The sequence below is a fragment of the Callospermophilus lateralis genome, chromosome 12, assembly GCF_048772815.1.
Source record: "Callospermophilus lateralis isolate mCalLat2 chromosome 12, mCalLat2.hap1, whole genome shotgun sequence".
In the NCBI taxonomy this organism is placed as follows: Eukaryota; Metazoa; Chordata; class Mammalia; order Rodentia; family Sciuridae; genus Callospermophilus; species Callospermophilus lateralis.
Genome location: NC_135316.1, coordinates 78646589 through 78662734, shown reverse-complemented (window position 1 = coordinate 78662734; position 16146 = coordinate 78646589). Strand labels below are relative to the sequence as shown.

Here is a 16146-nt window from a genome sequence, read left to right as displayed (position 1 = left end):
TCACAAATAGAAAACATTTAGTGTGACTTTTAAAAAAATTGTAAATTGACAAATTATAGTTGTATATATTCATGATATACAAATTGATATGATGATTGATGAATAAAGTAAGGAATAAATAAATCAAACTAATATACATACCTATCATCTCAAACACTTATGTTTTGTGTGCACATAAAAAGAACATCTGAAATTTGTTCTTCAGCCATTTTGAAGTATACATTACATTATCATTCACTATATTCACCATGCCATGCAAAATATAGAGTAATAGCAATTAATACCAACATCACAAAATTTTTGCCTTCTATAATCGTCTTTGAAATGTTAAAGGTAGTTTCCATGTGTGGCTCATCTGGCATGAGAAGGTGCTGATAAATAGCAGAAGAGCCACTGATTGAAAGGTCATCATGTAGGAACAGCTCTGTTAGTATAAGACCAAAACCTCCTAGCAGCACACCTTGGTCTCAGGAGATCTGTTTTGTTAACTCTGACAAGGGTGCATGCTCTTGTGGCCCAATCTGCCTCTCTTCCTTGATGTGTTTATTCAGGCAAGATGGTTTAAATAGAAACCCACCAAAAAACAACAACTTCACAGTTAACATCATGATTGTTCTTTGTCTTTGTTTCTAAAAGCAATAATTTCTGAAGAACCCACAAAGGTGAAAGCCAAATGATAAAAGAAAGCATCAATATTTCCCTTCAAAGTCCTCTAGGCTCAGTTCTTTGAACTCTCCATAGGCAACAGCTCTCCCCTTACAATAGGGCACATGCTGGGTGGCAGCAGGAGCATACTAATGAGTTGCTAATGCTAGGAACTGATGCTAAAGGCACATTTTGCTTGACAAGACCCAGATCACAATATGTCTGTCAAGCACTTTTTCCCAGAGGCCTCAGATCTAAGGGCTGCAGAGGCAGAAGTGCCCAGGGGACGCTTCCTTCAAACCTTGCTCTGGGGACCCAAAGTGACCTTCACACAGTGCTGCCAACTGTGCTGGGGTGGATGAAGAAGCTGTTAATTGTGTTAAGTTCCTAAAGTTGGGGCTTGTTTGACACTGCAATTAGCCTATCTTGAATAACCTAAATTAAAAAAACGTTATTTCAGCCAAAAATATTTCCTTAGAAGTATACATAAATCTTTGTGAATGCTAACTGTGGAAGATATGATAAATTTAGTTTCAAGCACTTGAACTAATTTCCATACTATAAACAAATAGGTGAATTGAGAGAGCTGAATATCCAGATCTATTTGACAACAATGTGATTACTCCATTTTGTTAAAAAAAAAGTGCATATATCACTCAATGACAATCTCAATGCAAGAATTTAAATGTTTAGCTCCCCATACTCAGCACCCACAAATGTTGCAATAATAGTGTTATAAACCAAAGTGACCCCCAAGAGTATATGAACTTGTATAATGAGGAGTGCTTTGCTTTGGAAATTACATCATGAGAATTATTTAAAATATGGGGTTTTGTTATTGTTGTTTAGTTTTCTGAAAGGTATTTCTGGGTCTTAGTTTTCTAAGTCAGTGATGAAAATAATACATCATCCTGTGTTCTCAGTTATAGAAATATTATAATCAATTCTCCTTATAATTTTTTATTGACAAGAAAAACAGCAAATTGTTTAGGAGCTTCTTAATTTATTCATTCACATAATGGTAAAATGATCAATGTTCATTGAGCACCTACAGTGAACTGGTCACAGTGTGTAAAAAAGTGGGCAGTAAAACAGCTTTTTAATAATGTAAAATGTTTATTCCTGAAGCCTTTTGTTTCAGAGTCATCCTAGGCTGAAGAGTGGAGAACGACATTGAAAAGCAACCACTTTTCCTTCGGTAAAGAAGGAACAATGAAGAAGCCACAGACAGAATGTGAGGAATGGGAAAGGCTCACTGTATGTCACAAACATATTTCCAGGTAATTCAGAATAAATGGAAAGCAATTAATTCACTTTGAGAGACGCTAAGACAAATTTCCACTCAATGATGTTTAAAAATATAAATTTTCTTATGAAAAATGCATCAAGAAAGCATGGAAACTAGTGAAATAATATAAAGTTGAGCAGAGAAATTTCCACTTAAATTCCCTCCCCCCATACAGAGATAACATCAGGAAATATCCAAAAATATTAAAGTGGTTAAGGCTTTCGTTTCACAAAAATACAGAAATTTGTGAGAAATTATAGAGATCATCGGTGTCCCCATGATCCACCCTCTTTTCCTTCTTTTTAGAAAGGGAAACTGAGCATGGTACATTGTATGAAGTTACCTAACTGAAATGACAGAAGTGAAACTAAAACACAACATATCTGCTTCCCACGTAAAATTCTTTTGCCTGATTATGAGTCTCTTTTGCAAAATATTTTAAAATGTTTTTTCCCTGCTTCATTATTCCTACCATTCCTTATCCCCAAATTTCACACAGTATTAACAAAAATCACATTTGAAAAAAAACATTATTTAAAAAATTATTCACCAATCAGGCACACACCTGTAATCCCAGTGGTATGGGAGGCTGAGACAGGAGAATCGCAGGTTCAAAGCCAGCCTCAGCAAATTAGTGAAGCTCTAAGCAATTTAGAGAGACCCTGTCTCAAAATAAAAAATAAAAAAGTTTGGTTGAGTACTTCTAAGTTTAATCTCCAATAACACCACCACCATCATCATCTTAATAATAATAATTCACCAACTATATATAATCCTTAACTTTTGAATAATAACATTCCAACATTCAACTGACCTTCAACTATATTCCTATCACACTGAGATTACAATATACATTAAACAGAAAAGAGGTAACCATCACCCCATGGCTATGTCCAGGAAAATCAAAAAATAAGCAGAAGAAGAAAAAGGAGGAAGAGAGGGGAGAAGGATGGGGATGAAAGAGAAGAGAAGAAATATTTCGTACATTTTTTTCTAGACACAACTTGACTAAAAATCCTATGGTGATTCAATTCCAGAATGAAAACAATCAATGTGCTAGAAAAATAAACATGGAGAAACATGGAGGCCAGAGATTTTTGAGATGGCTAATCAATACTTGAAGAAAATCCCTGTGTATTTTTATATCTCTCACAGAATATTAAACCATTGAAATACTTAATAACAAAATTTTTAGCTTATTTATTAGTAAATCATTAGATTAATAGCCATTAACATTTCCATGATCACTCTGGTTTACAACGTAGTTTTTAAAGGGTGCTTTTTAAAGTTTTGTAACCATTCTAATAATTAGATTATGTTTTCATGCATATTACATATTTGTTTTCTTATTTTTCTGGAAAGGAAACTGAAGCTCAGAGTGTCGAAGTGACTTTCCCCATATTATGTAACTAGAAAGTGGTCGAGTTGGAATAGGAACAACTCTACTTACTTCATCACCTGTGTTCTTTCCACCATGATTGTAGAATCTGTTAGTCCAGAGGCAAGTAGATCTTAATGTCTCTAAAGTGCTGATCTTCAAATCTGTGACTTTGTTCACCTCCGTAATTTAGTTCCAAAGGGTATGTTATTCAAGATGGTTCAATTGGATCAAGTCTTGGGTTTATAAAACGCACTGGAATTGTTGCAAAGTTTATTTATTTATTTATTTTTTAAATTTTCATTGTTGGTTGTTCAAAACATTACATAGTTCTTGATATTTCACACTTTGATTCAAGTGGGTTGCAAAGTTTAAAACAAAACAAATAGTCTATGATTCAACTCACAATGGTCAAAAGTAAAAGGGACTTTTTTCAATGTTTTCTACAGATGCACATTTCTGAAACGCTACAGGATATCGCCACTTTTTAGTGGTCAACCATCATTTAAAAAAAATATTGAAACTCAATTCTATACTCTAATCCTTACTTGTAATCTGAGCCTAATATAATCCAAACTGAAGTTATTATCTTCTTCCAAAGCCAGGCATCCATTCACCACAAACACGACTATATGATCAGTGTTTCAATTTTTATATTCTTACACAAACTGTCAAATAGCCTGTATGTGTGCTGGTTGATATATATTACAATGAGTACTGTCATTTTCCTGAGGCAGCTACCTGGAAATGTTACCTTTGAGTCATGGTCAAGAAGCCTTCCTGTCCAGCACCGTGAGCCTGGATACCGGAAGGTTGTCTGTAATCTCCTGATCAGGGTCAGTGGTACCTGGCTTCTGGCTGTCTGCACGCCTCAGCAGTTTAAAAGCTCCTGTCACACTTCATCTAAACTTCCTTTCTCTTTTGCTGAGCACATGCGTGAACATTTGCTCCCATCCTCCACATTTCTCTCTCTCTCTCTCTCTCTTTGAGTCTTTAATCTGGAGTAAAATTAATAAACTTGATGGTAGCAATTAGTAAGCTGTTTTCGGTTTTGAATTCTCAGTATACTTAACTGTATACTGAGAATCAACTACATGATGAAAGGTCTTTCTCTGCATTTGTATGGTATTTGCTAGCTCAATCAGTTGAAAGAATTAACCACAAGATAAGTGCTATCACCATATACAAATTTTAGCTTCTATTTTGTGTAAATAATTTTACTGTTATTTATCTTCTCAATTTTCCCTCTCAGTCAGGAATATGAGAAGAAAACATATTTCCTAACTGCCTTGAACTGTCTCCCTAATCCACTCACACCTGATATATGGCATAGGAAACCTTCTGCTCCCAGATGCATTCTGATATTGGATATTTATGTGTATTTCAGGCATCTACAGCTCTCTGACCAGCTGTGGCCCACACTTACTGCCAAACAACAGAGAAAAATGTTTGCTGTGTCTTAACAGGTGCCTTTTGGGAAAGACCTATTTAACATTCATTCATTTATTTACAAATTCAACAGATATTCCTTGAATATCTAATGTACAAAACGCATTATCATAGTGATGTTGACAGAAATGCAGAAAACAATATCTACTCTATCCAAACCCTTAAGACTCACTCTCTTTTATGTTCAAGTATATTGATTTAAAAAGCATTAATTGAAAGCATCTTGCATGCACCATATTCCAATAGCCATCCAATGTTTTTAGGATTCTCTTCAAATTTTCTCTTGACTGATGTGAATAATAGTTACTCTAAAAACTAGAATCTACAGGACTTGGATTCCTAACATTACACTAGGGCTTCCAGAGAAGTTTTCATCAATCATGGCTTGATGTGCACCAAATGCCAGGTTGGCAATTAGGAAGATAAAAGAACGAAAGAAAAGACCTAACATCCAAACCAAGTAGCTCACAAGTGAGTGATTCTCCAGACTGATTCTGGGACTAAGTCAATGTGCATCTTAAAGAAGTAGGACAGCCTATAGCCATAAGAATGAGAAGGGAAAGTGTTGGTTATATGGGATTTCAGATTCTATTGCAGCTGGGAGAATTAAGGAACAGAGATGAATCATAAGTCGCAATCCTAGGGCAAGAGGCCGTCAGAAACAAGACAAAAGCTGCCCCAGCCTGTAATGTGGGGAATCAGATCACTCCTCTGGCGCCAGCACAAGTGCCAAGAAGTGCCTGTCGAGTGGATTCTGGCTCCCAATAACCCCCACCCATCACTTTGAATAAAAAGAAAAACAAATGTTCACAAAACACTTCCACAAATATAGCAGCTCTTTTCATAACATCTTACACACACATACACACACACACACACACACACACACACACACACAGAGAAAGAACCCTGGTATCCAGAAATTGAAGAACAGCTTAACAAATGGTGACATAATGGAATACAACTCTGAGATCAAAGGCCATGAGCTACTTATGCAGGCAACGACATGGGCATTATCACAGAAACGTTGTACTATGAATGAAGCCAGACTTGAAACACCAATTCTGGATGTCCCCTCCAAAATTCATATTGAAATTAAATTGTCATAATTATAATATTGAGAGGTAGGACCTTTAAAAAGTGAGTAGGTCATTCAGGAATAGATTAATGACATCATTGAGAGATTAGGTTAGCATCACCAGTGTGGCTTTGTTACAAATGCAAGCTCTCTCTCACACTCATTTTCTTTCCTTCCTTCCTTTCTTTGCTTCTTTCTTTTTTAAATTTGTTCTTTCTAGATATATGTGATAGTACACTGTATTTTGACACACACATGTAGAGTAAGTATAACTTGTTCCAATTAGGATCCCATTATTGTGGTTGTATATGATGTGAAGTTACATTGGTCTTGTATTCATATATAAGGATAGGAAAGATATGTCCGATTCATTCTACTGTCTTTTCTATTCCTATCACTCTCCCCTTCCTTTCATTCCCCTTTTTCTACTCTGATAAACTTCTAGTCCCCACTCTCTTGTGAGTTAGCATCCACATATCAGAGAGAACATTCTGCCTTTGGATTTTGGGACTGGTTTATTTGACTTAACATGATAATCTCCAGTTCCATCCATTTACCTGCAAATGTCATGATTTCATTTTTCTTTATGGCTGAGTAATAATCCACTATATATACCATATATTCTTTATCTATTCATCCATAGAGATGAAAGAAGAATGGTGGTTTCTAAGGTCTATGGGAGAGTGGAGTCCTTATTCAATGGGTACAGAATTCCAGTTAGAAAAGATGAAAAGATTTCTGGAGACAGATGGTGACAATCATTTTACAACAGCATGAATTTACTTAATGTTACTGAAATTATACACTAAAAAAATGTCTAAAATGGTAAATATGCTATGTATATTCTAACAAATTGTAAAAAAAAATGATTTTGAATGGAAAATATGTTTAACTGCATTGGGTTCCTTCTTCTATAAAGTTTGTCACTTTCCTGGCCTGGATACTATCCTTGAAGATCAAAAGTGGACTGGAGTCATCATATCCTAGCCTAGACATGTATACATCGTCAGTATTAACTAGCGTCTTCGTGTTGGGAGAGCATCATAGCGTGCTCATAAGAGGTTTCCTAAAAGAAAGAACTAGGTTGTTTTCTTTTATGAGTGAATTGTACTTTTTATATCAGGGATTTATTTATTCTTTTTTTCCTTATTTTTCATCCATCTACTGCATATTAACTGCTTGCTGTAGGTTCAGTCATTAAATTTTTGTTTTTCCAGATCCTTTTTGTGGGATGAAATAAGATAATTGAATCATGGGGCTGAGTGGAAAATCAGAGAAAGACAGAAACATGCCTCCAAGCTCGGGTTTGTGGCTGCTGCTTCAGAGTTACCTACAAATGAGGGCTGTCTGAGTATACATGTCTTTGTGGACTTCTGAATTTCAAATAGTTGGAGACATACATCAGGGTTCTCATTGTGAAGAAACCCAGTTCAAACTGTCGTAATGACTAACAGGCCCTGTGCAGCCCAGAGGGAAACCTTGGCTTCAAAGGTGACTGGATCCAGGGATGCAAAACTCTTTGTACTCCTTGTCTTGTCCTCCCTTCTGTGGATCATTATCCGGTGACAGTGTCTCCTGCTCCTTGTTTACTCTGCGGCATCTGCATTACCCTTTTAGTCTGTTTTTAAAGCATTCTTAGCAGGAGCCTGCCTTAGGTCTTGCAATTCTCCTTCTGCCTGGGCATCTTCCCCCAGGCTCACTCCCTCATTGCATTCAGGTCAAATGTCACCAGGATCCAGAAGTCTTCCTTGACAGCGCTGTTTACAATAGTGCGCACACTCCCACTCCCTCAGGCTCACCCTGTCTAGCCTTATCCTCCTGGCCCTGCTTTATTTTTCTCACAGAACTTATAACCATTTTGCTGCCTTCCTCTCCCAATTGAAATGTAAATGTCCTGTAGGTGGAGATACTTATTTTTATTGTTATTTGGCTATGTTCTGACTGTCTAAGGCAGGGGTCTGCAAACTGGTGTCCACAGACCATATTTTCACCACCTGTTTTTATGTGGCTTGTGAACTAAGAATGATTTAGCAATTTTAGATATGGGGGGAAAAATCAAAAGAAGAGTAGCAGCTCACAATACATGAAAATATATAAAATTCAAATTATTGTGTCCATAATAAAGAGCTAGCTGTTGGATCACAGTCACATGTGTTTATTCATGGCTGCCTTCACCTTACAGTGGCAGAGCTGAGAAATTAGGGCAGACACCATGGTACGGTAAAGCCTAGACTTAAAAAAATAATAATAATATTGACCCGGATCCAGAACAATACTTGGTATATAAAGATTGCTGAAATAAATGATGGTGAGCACATGTACTTTTGCTCTCTCAGTAAGAGACTTGGAGAGATCTGAAAACTATGAATAGCTTTTTACTGACAATTAGCTCCTCTAATATAAGGATTTAACTTTTGCTAGGGATAAAAGAATTGGAACAAGACCAAAAAACAGACTACCAAAAAAAAAAAAATGATAGGCTAAGAACAAGTAGCAACAACATTACATCACAGCAAAAGAAAATTACTATCAACAATATCACTTAATAAACTCAACAATCATTTCCAAATATTACATTATCATTATATCCCATAATTTGTTCATTACCTTTCTTTCTTCTACTGTCTCACACAAGTCATTCTTTGATATGTCTTCTCCTTTAGCAAAATTGAGTATGACTCTCAGCTCCCAACACACCAGGTCTTTCTTACTCCAATAAATCTGCACCTTCTCTTCCTTCTGCTGAGGACATTTTCCTTTTGCCTACTTGGTAAATACCTACCTATCATTCAAAAGATGAGAGCTCAGATACTACCCCTGCCTCACCACCCCAGTATGAAGACTTCCACACCTTACTATGTACATCTTCCTTCCTACCTCCCTTCCTTCATTCATTTGTTCGTTCATTGAACAAACATTTGTTGTTCAAACGCTATATGACAGTCATTATTCTGGGTTCGGGGGCTTCAACAATAAGAAATTTAATTCTACTCTTGTAGAATCAACATTTTATTGGGGAAGAAAGGAAATAAAAATTTGCAATCAATACAACTGGGTTTAATAGTCAATATGAGCTATAAAAATCAAAACCAATTTGAAAGTGACTGTAAAGGTGAAAACATGTTGGCATTCAATGCCACATAGTACCTTATCCATATATCTGTTGCCATTTACAGACAGCATGGTGTGTGTCTGTGTTTCCATTCAGCCCCCAGAAGCGATATATTTCATATTTCCTTTTATCCCCAGGGCACAAAATTGCAAGGGACTTTGCAAGGAATGATGATTGGATGATCCTTGAATGACCAGATTGATATTCATTGTTAGCAATTTGATTTTTCTTTAGAGCAGAGATAATAACTACATGAGCATTTAAAAATATTGGGAAGATGTACATCAAATTCCTAATTATGAAATTTGAGAGAAAAATAATGAGATAATCAAAATGATTGATATTTAAAGATCTATTTTAAAAGAAAACTTAAAGTCACAAAAAAAAGAAAATCTTTAGTGTAAATTTAAAATTATGTAAGTAGGACAAACTTTTGTAACTGGAACTAAACCAAATAATTCTTAAGTCATTTGGTTCATTGCTTCACAACTCATTTATGCAGCTGGAATCTGGAAGTACTGGTTTTACACATAAATACCACCCTACTTTTAAAAATGAACTGACCATGTTTTTAAGATTTGACTTTTCTTTATTGATTCCCCGCCATAAGAAAAAGGAGGGTTCTCTTTTAAGCTAATTATATTCATGTCAAATAAAAATTTAAAAAAATACAAGTGTCCAAAAGCAATAACATGCTTTTTTAAATTTTATTTTTTAAATTTAAAACATAGACAGATCCTATATGCTCATTTTCCACAATTTCATATTCATATCTACAAATGTATTCAGTAGATTCAAATGACTGGAACCAAATAAGCCAATGTAAGTTTTTTGAGAGTTTACTTTTTGGAAAGGGTTAAATAAGATCAATATTATTTCTTAATGCCATAGTTTCTTAGAACTTTCCCAAGACATCTAGAAAAAGAAAGACAGGAAAACAGTTCTTTGAAATGTGGCTTAAAAAAATATTACAACAGAAACCTTGTATGTGTATATGTGTATGAAAGCCCTATGTGTCAGAAAGTGTGTGTGAGTTTGTATGTATGTGTGTGTGTGTTCACTTTGCATGTATGCATGTGGGGGGGTGTATCTGTATGTATTTTCATACTGAGAGCACAAAGATAACATAAACTTTCTGGAATGTTTTTGAAAGAAACTTACTCCAATGTGATAGGAGCAGGGATTATATGATCCTTGCTGCTGACATATCAATCCTAATTATAGAGACTCCATGTCTTGGGTGATCCCTTCTTTAGATACTCTTAAGACACACCCATTGAAAATAAAGACAGTTGCTCAAGTGATTTTTTAAAATTGGCCTTGAAGTCATGTGTTAATGCATGAGGATAGAAAGGAATTTACTTTCTTTCTATAGCAGGACAATCCCTATTTTTTTGGCCTTCAGGATGATGTGCACAAGAGGACTTTTTGTCCCTGTCTCTGAGAATTAGCAGAAAAATCCAATTTAATTGCCTTGGATAATGTGTTCTCATATTCATCTGGCTAATAAATAGTTTTTTCTTATTTTTTTGTTTCTATGTATTAGATAACTACATTTTTTACAAATGTCTCAGAGTTTCAGTTTTCTTTATCTCCAAGTATAAGTACATCATATGCAAAATAAGTAGAACAACCACCATAAATATGCGACCATCTACCCGCCTAACATTAAAAGTGAGAGCTATCTGGCAACCATGTTTGAGTTAGACTGACTTTTGATGCTTAGCAATATTAAATGGCATTCTGGAGTTATCATTAACGTGGCTGAATATGGATATTTAAAAATATGAACTGGCTATTAAAAAATATGATTACTGGTTAATCATGGAACAAGTCAATGTTATTCAATTAGAAAAATACAGTATAAAAAGTATGCTTAGAATATTGTCCACCTTTATCTTGTAGGCATCTAAGAGTCCATTTATCATAAGTCAGTAATGATCTTCATGTACTAACCAGAATAGGTGACTTCTGGAACAGTCCAAAGATTAGTCATTACTGTAGTTAAAAAGAACAAGAATGAAGGAATGAACAGGAAAAGAAAAAAACTGGTTATTTGCTCAAGATACAGCTCAAATGATCTAGTTGATAATGTAAGCTAAAGATCTATGCTGCTGATAATGGGAACATTAAAAGGTGGGACAGATTAGTTTCACAAGGCACCACCCTAAGCAACCTATGAAAGTTCCAGCACAGTGCAAATTCACTTAGTGTGAGTAATAATTTTTCCTTGGGATATTTAATATTTGAAAAGTGTTGACAAATGTTCTTGGCTCTGTTCAAAGCTTAGAGAGGAAGAGCTCCTAGGTGGTAAGCAATTTCCTTGTTCCCACCCATGACAACTATTACTCCCATTGGCTTCTTTATTCTTTTCCTTTTCCTCCCCAACACAGTTCATACCTGTATCATGACAACACACTAAGAAATAAATATGTAGTACATATACATGTATATACACATAGCCCACAGGATATTGATTGTGCTCTTTGGCTGCCTAGAGTCTAAGGATCTAGATGGTAGACAACTACTTATAAGAATAGAGTTTGGGATGACAGTTGGATGAACATAGTAATATTCCTGTCTACAATAAATTCTCATTTATTTGAACTGTGTATTCAACAGAGATATACTGACTTTGTAAATATGCCAGGAGGTGCTGATTTAAAACTGAACAGCATGTTCCAGAGGCTGTAAGCAGGTCTGTTTGGCTAGAGAGGCGGGTCAGCTAAGGGAAGGGAAGAGACAGGCATCACCAGCTCAGGAACAGCCATGAACACAAAGCTCAGTGATTTCGAACGTTATCCTGAAAACTATACAGTCACGGACTCACATTAAACCATTGTCACAAAGGAGTGCATTCATATTATACCCAAATCATCATTGCTGTGGCACAGAGGAGCTTCAGATTAGAGACAAGGAAGACACTCTTAAGATTTACCAATCCGGGGTGGGAATAATGACAGCCGGAAGTCAAGCAGTGAGAATAAAGATGGAGTGGAAAGGAAGGATTTATGTTGAATCTAAAAGACTTAACTGAATGGATGTAGCCTAAGTGAAAGTTGGGGGCAAGAGACATGAGAGAGAGGAGAGAATTTAAGATGAAGATTTAAGACTGGGTGACAGAATTGGTAATAAGAAGAACATATTGAAAGATACTCTTTAGTAAATATCTTCAAGATTGTATTTTGTGTGTGTGTGCGTAGTGCTGGGTTTGAAATCCAAGGGTGCTCTATCACTGAGATACACCCTCAGCCCTTTTTATTATCTTTTGAGATGGAGTCTTTCTAAGTTGCTGAGGCTGGCCTCACACTTGCAAACCTCCTGCCTCAACCTCCTGAGTTGCTGGGGTTACAGGCATGTACCACTGCACTTGTCAAAACTGTGAATTTTAAAAGCAGCTCTATCAAGTCACAGTGCACACACCACACACTTCACCCTAAAGTACAAAATGCAATAGCTTGTGGGATGTTAACAGAGGTGTGCAACCGTGACCACAAATTTAGACCGTTGTTGTGGCCCTGAAAAGAAACATCACACCCTTTAGTTGCTATCCTTAATATAACTCCTTTTCTCCCCCATGCCTAGGCAGTCTTCAATCTTTCTGTCTCCATATATTCATCTATTTAAACCATCTAATATAAATAGTGACATGATGTTATCCTTGGTGAATGACTTATTCATGTAACATATTTTTAAGGTTCACCCCTGTTGTAGCATGAATGAGCACTTCAATTATTCTTATTGCCAAAAATATTCCATTATGTAGATTTATCACCCACTATTTTTCATCATTGTTGGGCATTTGTATAGTTTCCACTTTTTTATTATCTTTTTTTTAAAGAGAGAGAGAGAGAGAGAATTTTTTTAATATTTATTTTTTAGTTATTGGCGGACACAACATCTTTGTTTGTATGTGGTGCTGAGGATCGAACCCGGGCCACACGCATGCTAGGCAAGTGCGCCACCGCTTGAGCCACATCCCCAGCCCTTTATTATCTTAAGTAATGCTGCTGTGAGCACTTATGAGCATGTTTTTGTGTGGACATGTTTTCGTTTCATTTGAAGGATACATGCCTGGCCTGGTGACTCATGCCTGTAATCCCAGCCACTAGGAAGGCTGAGGCAGGAAGATCATGAGTTCAAAGCCAGCCTCAGCAATGGCAAGGTGTTAAGCAACTCAGTGAGACCCTGTCTCTAAATAAAATAAATAAAATACAATTTAGGGCTGGGGGTGTGGCTCAGTGGTCAAGCGCTCCTGAGTTCAATCCCTGGTATCAAAAAAAAAAAAAAAAAAAAAAAGAAGAAGAAGAAGAAGAGGAAGAAAGAAAGAAATATACATTGAAGGAGTACTGCTGGGTCCCCTTATAACTTCACATGTAGTCTTTTATGGAATTGTGAAAAAGTGCTTTACATAATGACTATGTCATATTACACTCCCACCTACTGTGGGGGGAGGCTCTGATATCCCGAGAACCCCACTAACACTTGTTCTTCCTCTGTTCCTTGTAGCCATCCTAGTGAGTGTGAAGTGGCATGTCATTGTGTTTTGATTTACCTTTCTCTGATGGCTAATTTGTTGGGAATCTTGTCATGTACTTATTGACCACTTGAGTATCTTCTTTGGAGAAGTGTCTATTTGTTCATATCTTTTATCCACTTTTCAATTGGGCTCTTACTTTTCCTACTACCTAGTTGTAAGGGCTTTCTGTGTGCATTCTAGATACATGTACTTTATCCAATATGTGATTTGCAAATATTTTCTGACCTTCTATGGACACCTTTCTTGATGGTGTCTTTTGAAGCACAAAATATTTTAATACTAAAGATATCCAATTTCATATCTGAGAAATCACTAACAAATCAAAGGATATTTATGTCTTTATTTTCTCCTAAGAGTTCTGTAGTTTTCGATCCTACATTTGGGCCTTTCATTCACTTTGAATAACTTTTTGTAGAGGTTGCAAAGTAAGGTTCCAACTTTATTCGTTTGCACAGAGATACTCAGTTCTCCTAGAACCACTGGTTAAAAAGATTATTCTTTCCCATTGAATTGTCTTGGCACCTTCTCATGGTCCTTACTTACTGAACCGAGGTTGGGCATCTGACTTAAATATAGTTAATGTATAAATTGGCCAAGAGTAATGATGTGCCCTAATCTCAAAATATCCTTTCAAATAAAGAAGAGGCAGCCCAATCCCATTGGAAAAGAAACTAAAAGATTATGAAGAAAAAGAAGTTATAAGTCCTGTAATAATTATGAATGAGCTGAATGATGAAGTAAGATAGAGAAAATATGGATGGGATAGAAAATGACCCCTTTGATATGAAAGCTGAGAGGATAATGAAAGAGATGCAAAACCTAACAAAGCTGAGTCTTGTCAAAGGTAGAACACAGGTAGGCACAGGAGTTGTTTCTGTGGGTCTTAGGTAACTGTCATTGTGTTTTAATTCCTGAGAGTACTTCCTTTGTTAATTAGAAAGATCATTGATCTTTGCAACCAAACTGACTGACCATTTATGTTTCAACTGTTCAATCTCTGGGTTTCATAGAACAATGTTAAATTAAACACTTTATGTTAGTGGGCCTTATCCAGTATCTGCTTTATAAATTCCAGAAATGTAACTTTCACTGATGAGACTCTCCCTGTAGGTTTTCCTGGCTACTGTCTTCATTCTGCAGTTATCATAGAAGCCTGAAGTCAACCTGTTATGGCAAGGATACATGACAATCTAAGTCATAACCAAAATTCCTTTTTACTTGAGGAGTAAGCATCGTAATAAATGGTGTGCCAAACTTCACTGATCAAATGAAGACTGTCCAATTCACTTCCTTCTTCATATTTCCTTTCATGTACTACAGTCATTTTTTTTAAAAATTGGAGTCTTTTTACATGTAGAAAATATTTGGGATTTGATATAATACTTATCTTCTTTCACTTAATAAAAGAAATCACACTGAAAATTAATATACATGGATGCCAGGAATCCGTGAGTGACCCCACAGATACTATATCAAAGTGTTCTCTGTCACATATTGTTTCATTTAAACTCATTTATAATCATCTTTTTGTCTTTGATTTCAGGCAATGTTGAGTCTTTCATTTTTTAATCTCTTCTGCCAATGGATTACATTTGAGAAGATAAGCCTCTAACTATGCTTCTTTGCAAGAAACCTGCATATTCAGACAGGGATGATAGGGGTGGGGCTCAGATTTTTAGGCAAAGTGCCCGGGTAGGCCACAATAGCAACATTCTTGAAGAATTAGAACTTCATTCAGATTTTTGTGAATGTTGACTTTGCTTCCTTGGATTTAATACTGTATAAATCCCATGTTTTCTATGAAAACAACTTTAAAAATTGAGGCAGGTCCTATCACTAAAATAACTATTTAATACAACATGCATTTGTATAGCACATGCTCCACACAGGCACTGTTCTGCTTAGTGACAGGAATAGATGAAATAGAATCCATTTCTAGGCTCAAGGACTTTACAATCTATAGAATAGGGGAGAAAAATCATAGCCTATTCATTGACCTGCTTTCTGAGCCATCTGGAATCAGTAAGGCTTCTGGAATTCAGACCTCACTTCTATGAACTTAATGAAGTTACTTAAATTATTTAATCATCCATAAAATGGGACTAGTTAACAATTCTTGCCTCTGGGTGTTTTGGAGATGATTCTACATAGATGAAATGGGACAGCACATGTGCTTGTCACAGTTCTAGGCAATAGTAAGACTCAATAAGGGCTAGCAATTATCTTTATCATTTTATTTAATTATTTTGAAGCTTCATGCATACTACTGTCCAGACATATTATTCTAATAACAATAACATTGTTCCTAATTGCTAAGATGTTGGTTCTGTCCTTACTGTGTTTAAACATAATTGGTTGTCAGTTTGGCACAGTTCAATTTCAAAACTCATCTCCTTAATGTGCATCACTACAAATGTATAATTAAAGGGCTCCACAATTCAATTGCACCTAGGACTGTGCTTTATACTTTGAAACAATGTTTCAGTTTATATAAATATTTTGAAAGCCATTCTAATGATAGATAGGTTTAATGATTTTGATTTATGCACTAGTTCTTCATTAATTGTAATTCATGATTTCATTTGAATTTTAAAAGATGGTTTTGACTCTTAGAAGAAAACTACTCTGAAAACTTGGGCATTTCCAGATTCTCAGG

The 16146-nt window shown here is 35.8% G+C and overlaps 1 pseudogene; it reads right to left on the bottom strand.

Annotated features, from left to right (window-relative positions):
• Window positions 1-230: 230 nt before the first annotated feature.
• LOC143411461 (thioredoxin-dependent peroxide reductase, mitochondrial pseudogene) lies at window positions 231-3409 on the bottom strand (annotated as a pseudogene).
• Between the last annotated feature and the right edge of the window lie 12737 nt (window positions 3410-16146).